At 54.4% G+C, this 12,412-nt stretch overlaps 1 long non-coding RNA gene across 1 annotated transcript; it reads right to left on the bottom strand.

Annotated features, from left to right (window-relative positions):
* Window positions 1–8,412: 8,412 nt before the first annotated feature.
* LOC141975975 (uncharacterized) lies at window positions 8,413–12,411 on the bottom strand. The gene is made up of 8 exons (XR_012636039.1): window positions 11,878–12,411; window positions 11,382–11,573; window positions 11,215–11,268; window positions 10,990–11,097; window positions 10,055–10,410; window positions 9,597–9,947; window positions 9,175–9,286; window positions 8,413–8,905 (listed from the first exon to the last, which is right to left on the bottom strand). It is a non-coding gene; the product is annotated as an uncharacterized LOC141975975 (long non-coding RNA).
* Between the last annotated feature and the right edge of the window lies 1 nt (window position 12,412).

Below are 12,412 nucleotides of genomic sequence, written 5' to 3'. Positions count from 1 at the left end.
GATCACAGGCTCACTTCTCTCACTCACCATCGCATGAGGGCAGTAGATTCTGAAGCTTATCTTCTTTTTCCTTGGTACTAAACCCAGCACAAGGTGAAAAAAACAAGTCAGTTACCATCTCGGTCGTCAACGTCTCGTAGGCTCTTCTTTTTGCCTCTCCCACAGAAGACTCTGGCCCCTCCCCAGCCTTAATACCACAGAGCCCCGTACCCAACGAGGAAGCACACGGCCTGTGAAGAGTGCTACAGCGAGTACAGATGAGGAACTGAAAGCACTGACCTCACAGCCAGTTCTGCAGAAGGCAGAAAGCTGAGGCCTGTTTGTATCTCCTTGGAAAGATGTCCAGGCTGCTCAGGTCCACTTCTGCCATATTCTCATCCGGCTAGGGCTCCTGGACAATTCCTCTGGAAGCCCAGCTGCAAAAGCCAAGCATGAGCCATCACTCCACAAAGCTCGACTGGTGCTTGAAATCTTGCCCTCAGCCCTGCCTCCCTCTTTCATCCCATCTACATGGGCCCCATTCCATGAACAGAGACCGAGTTAACACCGACAGTCACCGCTCCACTCTCGCACGCACTGGGTGTCGTTTCGAGTGTTGTGTGGGGTGTATGATTTCTGTGTCGTGTCGTCTGCCGTCTTGTGTGTGTGTCGTGTGTCGGTGACGTCTGCGATTTCTGTGTCATGTCGTCTACCGTCTTGTGTGTGTGTCGGTGACGTCTGTGATTTCTGTGTCGTGTCGTCTGCCATTTTGTGTGTCTTGTGACATGTCATGTAGTGTGTGAGATGTGTGTGTATGTGTGACGTGTCGTGGGTCGTGTTCTCTGTGTGTGTGACGTGTTGTGTGCCATTTTGTGTGTGTGTGTGTGAGAGACGTTGTGTGTTGTGTGTGTTGGCGTGCGTCGTGAGTGTCGGTGTTTATTGGCATGTGTGAGACGTCGTGTGTCGGCGCAGGTGAGCCTTGTGTCCTGTGTGTCGGCGTGGGTGAGACGGCGTGTGTCGGCGTGTGTTGTGTGAGACGGCGTGTGTGAGAGACAGCGTGTGGTGTGTGAGACAGCATGTGTGTGAGACGGCATGTGCGCGCGTTGTGCGTCTGAGTCGGCGTGTGTGTGAGACGGCGTGTGTGTGCGTTGTGCGTCTGAGTCGGCGTGTGTGTGAGACGGCGTGTGTGTGCGTTGTGCGTCTGAGTCGGCGTGTGTGTGAGACGGCGTGTGTAGTGTGTGTGCGTTGTGCGTCTGAGTCGGCGTGTGTGTGAGACGGCGTGTGTAGTGTGTGTGCGTTGTGCGTCTGAGTCGGCGTGTGTGTGAGACGGCGTGTGTGTGCGTTGTGCGTCTGAGTCGGCGTGTGTGTGAGACGGCGTGTGTGTGCGTTGTGCGTCTGAGTCGGCATGTCTAGTCTGTGTGCGTTGTGCGTCTGAGTCGGCGTGTGTGTGAGACGGCGTGTGAGAGACGTTGTGTGTCGGCGTGTGTGTGTGAGTGTGTCGGCGTCTGTGAGACGGTGTGAGTTGTGTGCATGTCGGCGTGTGTGTGAGACAGCGTGACGGCGTGTGTTGTGTCCGTTTGAGACGGCGTGTCGGCGTGCATTGTGTGCGTGTTGGCGTGTGTCTGAGACGGCATGCGTGTGAGACGGCGTGACAGCGTGTGCTGTGTGTCTGCGTGTGTGACGGCGTGACGGCATGTGCTCTGTGTGTGTCGGTGTGTGTGTGAGACGGCGTGATGGCGTGTGTGTGTGACGGCGTGTGTGTGTGTCGGCATGTGTGTGTGACGGCGTGTGTCGGCGTGTGTTGTGTGTGTGACGGCGTGTGTCGGCGTGTGTTGTGTGTGTGATGGCGTGTGTCGGCGTGTGTGTGAGACGTCGTGTGTCGGCGTGTGTGTGAGACGTCGTGTCTTGTGCGTGTCGGCGTGTGTGTGAGACGCCGTGTGTGAGACGTCGTGTCTTGTGCGTGTCGGCGTGTGTGTGAGACGCCGTGTGTGAGACGTCGTGTCTTGTGCGTGTCGGCGTGTGTGTGAGACGCCGTGTGTGAGACGTCGTGTCTTGTGCGTGTCGGCGTGTGTGTGAGACGCCGTGTGTGAGACGTCGTGTCTTGTGCGTGTCGGCGTGTGTGTGAGACGCCGTGTGTGAGACGTCGTGTCTTGTGCGTGTCGGCGTGTGTGTGAGACGCCGTGTGTGAGACGTCGTGTCTTGTGCGTGTCGGCGTGTGTGTGAGACGTCGTGTCTTGTGCATGTGTCGGCGTGCGTGTCTCGGCGTGCGTGCGTGTCTCGGCGTGCGTGCGAGACGTCGTGCGTTCTGTGTGTGTGTGTGGATGGGGCGTGTGGGCATGTGTCGGCGTGTGCGAGACGGCGTGTGGGCGTGTTGTGTGTGTCGGCGTGTGTCAGCATGGGCGAGACGGTGTGTGTTGTGGGCATGTGTCGGCGTGGGTGAGATGGCGTGTGTTGTGGGCGTGTGTGAGACGGCGTGTGTTGTGGGCGTTGGCGTGTGTGAGACGGCGTGTGTTGTGGGCGTGTGTCGGTGTGGGCGAGACGGCGTGTGTTGTGGGCGTTGGCGTGTGTGAGCCGGTGTGTGTTGTGGGTGTGTGTCGGCGTGGGCGAGACGGCGTGTGTTGTGGGCGTGGGCGTGTGTTGGCGTGGGCGAGACGGCGTGTGTTGTGGGTGTTGGTGTGTGTGAGACTGCGTGTGTTGTGGGCGTGTGTCGGTGTGGGCGAGATGGTGTGTGTTGTGGGCGTTGGCGTGTGTTAGCCGGCGTGTGTTGTGGGCGTGTGTCGGCGTGGGCGAGACGGCGTGTGTTCTGGGCGTGGGCGTGTCGGCGTGGGCGAGACGGCATGTGTTGTGGGCGTTGGCGTGTGTCGGCGTGTGTGAGACGGCGTGTGTTGTGGGCGTTGGCGTGTGTGAGACAACGTGTGTTGTGGGCGTGTGTCGCGTGGGCGAGACGGCGTGTGTTGTGGGCGTTGGGGTGTGTGAGACGGCGTGTGCTGTGGGCATGTGTCGGCGTGTGTGAGACGGCATGTGTTGTGGGCGTGTGTCGGCGTGGGCAAGACAGCGTGTGTTGTGGGTGTAGGTGTGTGTGAGACGGCGTGTGTTGTGGGCATGTGTCGTCGTGGGCGCGACGGCGTGTGTTGTGGGCGTTGGGGTGGGTGAGGCGGCGTGTGTCGTGGGTGTGTGTCGGCGTGGGCGAGACGGCATGTGTTGTGGACGTTGGGGTGTGTGAGACGGCGTGTGTTGTGGGCGTGTGCCGGCGTGGGCGAGATGGCGTCTGTTGTGGGCGTTGGGGTGGGCGAGGCAGCATGTGTTGTGGGTGTGTGTCGGCGTGGGCGAGACGGCGTGTGTTGTGGGCATGTGTCGGCGTGGGCGAGACAGCGTGTGTTGTGGGCGTTGGGGTGTGTGAGACGGCGTGTGTTGTGGGCGTGTGCCGGCGTGGGCGAGATGGCGTCTGTTGTGGGCGTTGGGGTGGGCGAGGCAGCATGTGTTGTGGGTGTGTGTCGGCGTGGGCGAGACGGCGTGTGTTGTGGGCATGTGTCGGCGTGGGTGAGACAGCGTGTGTTGTGGGCGTTGGGGTGGGCGAGACGGCGTGTGTTGTGGGCGTATGTCGGCGTGGGCGAGGCGGCGTGTGTTGTGGGCGTTGGGGTGGGCGAGGCGGCGTGTGTTGTGGGCATGTGTCGGCGTGGGTGAGACGGCGTGTGTTGTGGGCGTTGGCGTGGGCGAGACGGCGTGTGTTGTGGGTGTGTGTCGGTGTGGGCGAGACGGCGTGTGTTGTGGGCGTGTGTCGGCGTAGGCGAGACGGCATGTATTGTGGGCGTTGGGGTGGGTGAGACGGCGTGTGTTGTGGGCGTGTGTCGGCGTGGGCGAGACGGCGTGTGTTGTGGGCGTTGGCGTGGGTGAGACGGCGAGTGTTGTTGGCGTGTGTCGGCGTGGGCGAGACGGTGTGTGTTGTGGGTGTGTGTCGGCGTGGGCAAGACGGCGTGTGTTGTGTGTGTGTGTGTGGGCGTGTGTCATGTGTGTCTGCGTGGGCGAGACGGCATGTGGGGTGTGTGTGGGCGTGTGTCGAGTGTGTCTGCGTGGGCGAGACAGTGTGTGTTGTGTGTGTGTGTGTGTGGGCGTGTGTCGAGTGTGTCTGCGTGGGCGAGACGGCGTGTGTTGTGTGTGTGTGTGTGGGCGTGTGTCGAGTGTGTCTGCGTGGGCGAGACGGCATGTGTTGTGTGTGTGTGTGTGGGCGTGTGTGGGCGTGTGTTGTGTGTGTCGGCGTGGGCGAGACGGCGTGTGTCGGCGTGGGCGAGACGGCGTGTGTTGTGTGTGTGTTTGGGCATGTCGGCGTGGGTGAGACGTCGTGTGTCGGCGTGGGTGAGACGTCGTGTGTCGGCGTGTCTGAGACGTCGTGTGTCGTGTGTGTGTGTGTCAGCGTGGGTGAGATGTCGTGTGTCGGCGTGGGTGAGACGTCGTGTCTGAGACGTCGTGTGTCGGCGTGGGTGAGACGTCGTGTGTCGTGTGTGTGTGTGTCGGCGTGTCTGAGACGTCGTGTGTCGGCGTGGGTGAGACGTCGTGTGTCGTGTGTGTGTGTGTCAGCGTGTGTCGGTGTGGGCGAGGCATTGTGTGTGTGTGTGTCAGCGTGGGTGAGACGTCGTGTGTGTGTGTGTGTGTCGGCGTGTGTCGGCGTGGGTGAGACGTCGTGTGTGTGTGTCGGCGTGTCTGAGACGTCCTGTGTCGGCGTGGGTGAGACGTCGTGTTTCGTGCGTCGTGCGTGTGTGTGTCGGCGTGTCTGAGACCTCATGAGTTGGCGTGGGTGAGACGTCATGTGTCGTGCGTGTGTGTGTCGGCGTGTGTCGTGTGTGTGTGTTGCTGTCGTGTGTGATTTCTGTGTCATGTTGTCTGTCGTTTTGTGTGGCGTAGGACGTGTGTGTCGTGTTGTGTGTCGTGTTCTCTGTGTGTATGACTTGTGTGCCATTTTGTGAGTGTGTTGTGTGTTGTCTTGAGTGTTGTGTTGAGTGTGTGTATGATGTGTTGTGTGTGTGTGTGTGTCGGTGTAGTGTGTTGTCTCGCTTTTTGTGTGTGATGTTTTGTGTGCCGTCTTGTGTGTCATGTGAGGCATTGTGTATCGCTTTGTGTGTATGTATTGACATGTTGTGTGTCTTGTGTGTTTCCTTGAGTGTTGTGTATTGTGTGTCGTGTGTTGTGTGTAGTCTTGAGTGTTGTGTTGAGTGTGTGACTTGTGTGCAGTATTGTGTGTCGTGTTCTGTGTCTGTGTGTGTGTGTCGGTGTCGTTTGTGTGTTGATTTGTGTGTGTCATGTTGTGTGTCACTGTCGTGTTGTGTGTGAGTGAGAGACGTGTTTGTGTATGAATGACATGTTCTCTGTGTGTGGCAGTGTCGTGTGTCGTGTTGTGTGTGTGAGATGTTTTGTGTGAGATGTGTGTGTTGTCCTGCGTGGCCACACGGTAATGCACAAAGCATTTCCCTCACGGAGCAACAGTGACACTGGGTGGCGAGTCAGGGTAATGCACCAACAGTTTCCCTCATGGAGCAACAGTGACACTCCGTGGCCACTCAGGGTAATGCACAATCAATTTCCCTCACGGAGCAACAGTGACACTGGGTGGCCAGTCAGGGTACTGCACAAAGAATTTCCCTCACGGAGTAACAGTGACACTGGTTTCAGAGTAACAGCCGTGTTAGTCTGTATTCGCAAAAAGAAAAGGAGTACTTGTGGCACCTTAGAGACTAACCAATTTATTTGAGCATGAGCTTTCGTGAGCTACAGCTCACTTCATCGGATGCATACTGTGGAAATTGCAGAAGACATTATATACACAGACACCATGAAACAATACCTCCTCCCACCCCACTCTCCTGCTGGTAATAGCTTATCTAAAGTGATCGTCAAGTTGGGCCATTTCCAGCACAAATCCAGGTTTTCTCACCCTCCGCCCCCCCCACAGACAAACTCACTCTCTTGCTGGTAATAGCCCATCCAAAGTGACCACTCTCTTCACAATGTGTATGATAATCAAGGTGGGCCATTTCCTGCAGAAATCCAGGTTCTCTCACCCCCTCACCCCCCTCCAAAAACCACACACACAAACTCACTGTCCTGCTGGTAATAGCCTATCCAAAGTGACCACTCTCCTTACAACCTGCATGAAAATCAAGGTGGGCCATTTCCAGCACAAATCCAGGTTTTCTCACTCCCCCACCCCCATACACACACAAACTCACTCTCCTGCTGGTAATAGCTCATCCAAAGTGACCACTCTCCCTACAATGTGCATGATAATCAAGGTGGGCCATTTCCAGCCGCTCTGGGTAATGCACAAACAGTTTCCCTCATGGAGCAACAGTGACACTGGGTGGCCAATCCACATAATGCACAAACCATTTCCCTCATGGACGAACAGTGACACTGGATGGCCACTCGGGGTAATGCACGAACAATTTCCCTCATGGAGCAACAGTGACACTGGGTGGCGAATCCACACAATGCACAAAGCATATCCCTCATGGATGAACAGTGACACTGGATGGCCACTCGGGGTAATGCACCAACAATTTCCCTCAAGGAGCAACAGTGCCACTGGGTGGCCAATTCAGGTAATGCACAAATCATTTCCCTCATGGAGCAACAGTGACACTGGGTGGCCCCTTGGGGTAATACACAAAGCATTTCCTCATGGAGCAACAGTGACACTGGGTGGCCAGTCAGGGTAATGCACCAACAGTTTCCCTCACGGAGCAACAGTGACACTGGGTGGCCAATTCAGGTAATGCACAAACAATTTCCCTCATGGAGGAACAGACACTGGGTTGCCACTCAGGGTAATGCACAAACCATTTCCGTCATGCAGCAACACTGACAGCAGGTGGCCAATCCAGATAATGCACAAATCATTTCCCTCTTGGAGCAACAGTGACACTGGGTGGCTACTCAGTGTACTGCATGAACAATTTCCCTCAAGGAGCAACAGTGCCACTGGGTGGCCAATTCAGGTAATGCAGAAATCATTTCCCTCCTGGACCAACAGTGGCACTGTGTGGCCACTCAGGGTTATAAACAAACAATTTCCCTCATGGTGCAACAGTGACACTGGGTGGCCTCTCAGGGTAATGCACAAAGCATTTCCCTCACGGAGGAACAGTGACACTGGGTGGCCAATTCAGGTTGTGCACAAATCATTTCCCTCACGCAGGAAAAGTGACACTGCGTGGCTACTCAGGGTAAAGAAGAAACAATTTCCCTCATGGAGCAAGAGTGACACTAGGTGGCTATTCCAGGTAATGCACAAAGCATTTCCCTCACGGAGCAACAGTGACACTGGGTGGCTAATCCAGGTATTGCACAAAGCATTTCCCACATGGAGCAACAGTGACACTAGGTGGCCACTCAGGGTAATGCACAGTGACACCGGGTGGCCAATCCACTAATGCACAAACCATTTGCTTTATGAAGGGACAGTGAGGATGGGTGCTGAATTCGAGTTATGCGCAAAGCATTTCTCTCAGAGCAATGGTAACACACAGTGACCTGTCAAAGTAATGCACAAAACCTTGCTCTCTGAGCACTGCTGTGACATTCGGTGGCCATTTGGAGCAATGCAGGGGGTGTCTGCCTTGGAGGAGGAGTGACACCTGGTGGCCAGTTGGGATAACGTACAGAGAGAGCCCTCTGGGGGTAGTGAGGGCATGGGTTAGGACCCAGGAGCCTGAACTGTAGCAGGTCAGTCCCGAGTGCTGTGCAGAGTCCTGGACCCTCCACATGCTGTGGGTGGTGCTACCTGGTGAGTGGAGACACAGGCCGAGGGCTACTCTCAGACCCCTGCTTACATCCTCGACTGAATGTGGCCTGCTTTAGAGAGGAGGACTAGACTGGCATGATGAGGGAAGCTCACCCAGTGATCTACAAGGAAGACACTTGAGGACTAAGCATCTCTTGTTACAGTCAAGTTGCTCTCCACGAAGTTATTGGACTTCAGGAAGATTCCATAGCACCTGACAGTTCCTTGAGAGGGCAACAAAGGATTCCCCCATGTTTATCATGCCCCAGTTAGATGCAGAGGTCTTTTCTCAGGGGCCACACCCTGGGACGGGTTTGACCCCCGTGCTGGGATACCACCTGATGTACTGGGATTTCACTGAGCCTGACTGCTCCACTAGCCTGGGCTCCCTCTCCCTGTTTTGCTGACTTAGGCTCTCCAGCCTCTGGCAGCACACACACATAAGTAGGGACGCAGCCGCTGGAGAATCACACGGAGTCTGTAAACACCTCTCTATGAGAAGACTCTGCTAGGAAATTGCCCAGCACTCAAATGCAGTTCCCCTCTGGAAAGTACACCCAAAATAATACTGTCTTGAGCTGTAGCAAAATCTATACAACGTAAGATCATAAATTTAATGTGGAGGAAGATATGCACAACTTCTTGACCTCCCTCCCTCCCCCTGGTTCAAAGTTGCACAAACTGGGTTTAATAATTAATAATAAAAAAAGAATAGTTTAACTATAAAAGGTAGATTAAGTGATTATAAGGGATAGCAAACAGAAGAAGGCAGATGACTAAGCAAATACAAATACACATGCATACTAAGCCTAAGATCTTAAAGAGACTGGATTCAAGAAGTAAGTTCTCATCCTAAAAGTCTTTAGGCAAGTTCAAGAGTTTCTGCAGCTTAGACTTCCAGTTGTTTCTCTTTGCAGACTAGACTCCTGTCTTAGTCTGGGCTCAGCCCTGGACTTCCCCCTTCTCAGTTCCTTTGTCTCTTCAGGTACTTTCAGCAACCTTTCTACTGCCCTGCATGATTTTCCTCCGCTCCGACTTCTCCATGGCTCCAGAGACCTCACCTCTTGGAACGCACACCTATCCATGTCCTACAAAGGGAGACGGCACCAGGAGAGGAGACGAGAGGAGAGACCAAGAAAGCTGGCCAACACACTAGAGAAGAGAGAAAAACATGGGAGGAAGGCAAGCAACTCACCAGCTGGAGTCATCCTCCTCGGTGCAACCTTCTGCTGCAGAGGAGACACCGTTCCTGACCAGAGAAATGAGCAGCCTCTGAAAATGGGGACCTTGTCTCTCTCGTAACCACAGCTGATCAGGAACCATTTTGTACAAACCCAGCCCCAGCTAACGGGGCGTCCCTACCTGGAGCTAGATGGGCCGTGAGCAAAGCCTTAACCAAACCAGACACTTATCTCACTGACATTAGCGACTGCTCCGCTGCCAACTGGATGACTCCTGGCTTGCATCAACACATCTCGCGGGCTCACTGCTCTCGCTCGCTTTCTATCCGATGAGGGGAGTAAACTCTTTGTACTATACGCAGCACAAGGAGGAAAAACAAATAAGTTACCATCTCAGTGGTCAACATCGCATAGGCTATTCTTTTCTCCTCTCCCGTAAGGCGGCGTTCAGCCCCAACCCTCCCCCCCATTAGCCCTACAGTATCACAACTAGAAAGCACCCCTTGCAACGGCACCCGAAATAATCACTCTGCACAGCAGACTCTGGCCCCTCATCAGCCGTAATCTCACAGAGCGCCGTACCCAAAGAGAAAGCACACGGCCTCTGAAGAAAACTGCAGCGAGCACAGATGAGGAATTCAAAGCACTGACCGCTTACTCACAGCCAGTTATGCAGGAGACAGAAAGCTGATGACTCTTCATGTCTGCTTAGAAGGATGTCCAAGCTGCTTAGGTACATCTCGGCCACTTCTCCTCTGGCTAGGGCTCCTGGACAATTCCTCTGCGAGAGTAGCTGCAAAAGCTAAGCATGAGCTATCATGATACAAAGCTCCATTGGTGCTGGAAATCTTGCCCTCATCCACGCATTGGCCCCACTCGAAGAATAGAGATCGAGTTAACACCGACAGTCACTGCTCCACGCTCGTACGCACTGCCCTGCATGATTTTCGTCCGCTCCTACTTCTCCATGGCTCCCGAGACCTCACTTGTGGGAATGCACACCTACCTGTGTCCTATGAAGGGAGACGGCACAAGGAGAGAAGAGGAGAGGAGAGAAAGAGAGAGTTGGCGAACACACTAGAGAAGACAGAGAAACATGAGAGCACGGCAAGCAACTCACCACCTGGAGTCATCCTCTTGGATCCAACGTTCTGCTGCGGAGGAGACACCATTCTTAACCAGAGAAATGAGCAGCCTCTGAAAATGGGGACCTCTTCTCCCTCTTAACCACAGCTGACCAGGAACCTTTTCTCACAAACCAAACCCTACCTTACAGGGCTTCCCTACCTGGACTCAGGTGGGGCGTGAGCAGAGTCCTCACCAAACCAGACACTTATCTCACCGAGACTGGCGATTGCTCGGCTCCCAGATGGAGGGCTCTTGCCTGGCATCAACAATGGTCAAAGCCTTGCTGCTCTCACTCACTTTCCATCGCATGGGGGCAGAAGTCTCTAAGGCTTGACTTCTTCCTTCGTACTAAAGACAGCAGAGGCGGGGAAAAACAAAAAAAATTACCATCTCCACCTGCAATGTCGCATAGTCTCTTCATTTCACATCTCCCGTATCCCATGGCACCGCCCTCAACCCATCTCCCGTTACTACTTTACAACTGCAATTAGAAGGCGCCCATTGTAACGGCACCCAAAATAGTCACTTTGCTCAGGAGACTCTGGTCCCTTCCTCAGCCTTAATCCCAGAGTCTTGTACCCAACAAGGAAGCCCACGGCCTGTGAAGAAAACTACAGCGAGGACAGACGAGGACCTGAAAGCACTGACCACACAGCCAGCTATGCAGCAGGCAGAAACATGAGACCTGTTTATGTCTCCTTGAAAAAATGCCCAAGCTGCTCAGGTCCACCTCTGCCATTTCTCCTCCAGCTAGAGCTCCTGCACAATTCCTCTGCAAGAGCAACTGCAAAAGCCAAGCATGAGCCATCACTACACAAAACTCGATTGGTGCTGGAAATCTTGCCCTCAGCCCTGCCTCCCTCTTTCATCCCATCTACAGGGGCCCCACTCGATGAACAGAGACGGAGTTAACACTGACAGTCACACCTCCACTCTCGCACCGGCTGCCCTGCACGATTTTCATCCCCTCCTACTTCTCCATGGCTCCTGAGACATAGCCTGTAGGGATACACACCTAGCGTGACTTCCCGTGTCCTGTGAAGGGAGACAGCACAAGCAAAGGCGAGAGAGAGAGACAGAGACAGTGTGTGTTGGCCAACATACTAGAGGAGAGAGAGAGAGAAAACCATGGTAGGATAGCAAGCAACTCACCACCTGGAATCATCCTCCTAGATCCAACCTTCTGCTGCGGAGAAGACACCGGTGCTGACCAAAGAAATGAGCAGCCTCTGAAAATGGGGACCTTTTCTCCCTCATAACCACAGTTAGTCAGGAACTTTTCCTTACAAACCCAGCCCTACCTTACGGAGCTTCCCTACCTGGACACAGGTGGGGCGTGAGCAGAGCCCTCACCAAACCAGACACTTATGTCACCGACAGCGGCATCTCCTCGGCTCCCAGATGAACAGCTCTTGCCTGGCATCAACAGTGGTCACAGGCTCGCTGCTCTCACTCACTTTCCATCGCATGAGGGCAGTAGACTCTGACGCTTCACTTCTTTTTCCTTGGTACTAAACCCAGCAGAGTAGAGGGGGGGGGAAGAAAAAATATTAGCATCTCCATCTGCAGTGTCGCGTAGTCTCTTCATTTCACATCTTCCATAACCCACGGCTCCACCCTCAACCCATCTCACGTTCCTACTTTACAACTGCAACTAGAAGGCACCCATTGTCAGGGCACCCAAAATAGTCACTTTGCTCAGGAGACTCTGGTCCCTTCCTCAGCCTTAATCCCAGAGTCTCGTACCTAACGAGAAAGCCCACGGCCTGTGAAGAGTACTACAGCGAGAACAGACGAGGACTTGAAAGCACTGACCTCACAGCCAGTTATGCAGAAGGCAGAAACATGAGGACTGTTTATGTCTCCTTAGAAGGATGTCGAAGCTGCTCAGGTCCACCTTTGCCATTTCTCCTGTGGCTAGGGCTCCTGCACAATTCCTATGCGAGAACAGCTGCAAAAGCCAAGCATAAGCCATCCCTACACTAAACTCTATTGATGCTGGGAATCTGGCCCTCATCCTGGCCTCCCTTTCCATCCCATCTCCATCTGCCCCACTCAATGAGCAGAGACCTATTTCACACCGACAGTCACTGCTTGACTTTAGCGCCCACTGCCACACACGATTTTTCTCTGCTCCTCCTTCTCCATGGCTCCGGAGACCTAGCCTGCGGGGATGCACACCTAGGACGCCTGCCCGTGTCTTACGAAGGGAGACAGCACAAGGAAAGGTAAGGTGAGGAGAAGAGAGAGAAAGAGAATTGGCCAACACACTGGAGAAGAGAGAGAGACAAAGAGAAAAACATGGGAGGAAGGCAAGAAACTCTTTTCCTGGAGTCATCCTCCTGGATCC

Source organism: Natator depressus, chromosome 22, assembly GCF_965152275.1.
Source record: "Natator depressus isolate rNatDep1 chromosome 22, rNatDep2.hap1, whole genome shotgun sequence".
In the NCBI taxonomy this organism is placed as follows: domain Eukaryota; kingdom Metazoa; phylum Chordata; order Testudines; family Cheloniidae; genus Natator; species Natator depressus.
The sequence above is the reverse complement of the archived record's forward strand: the minus strand, read 5'-3'. Positions and strand labels throughout refer to the sequence as shown.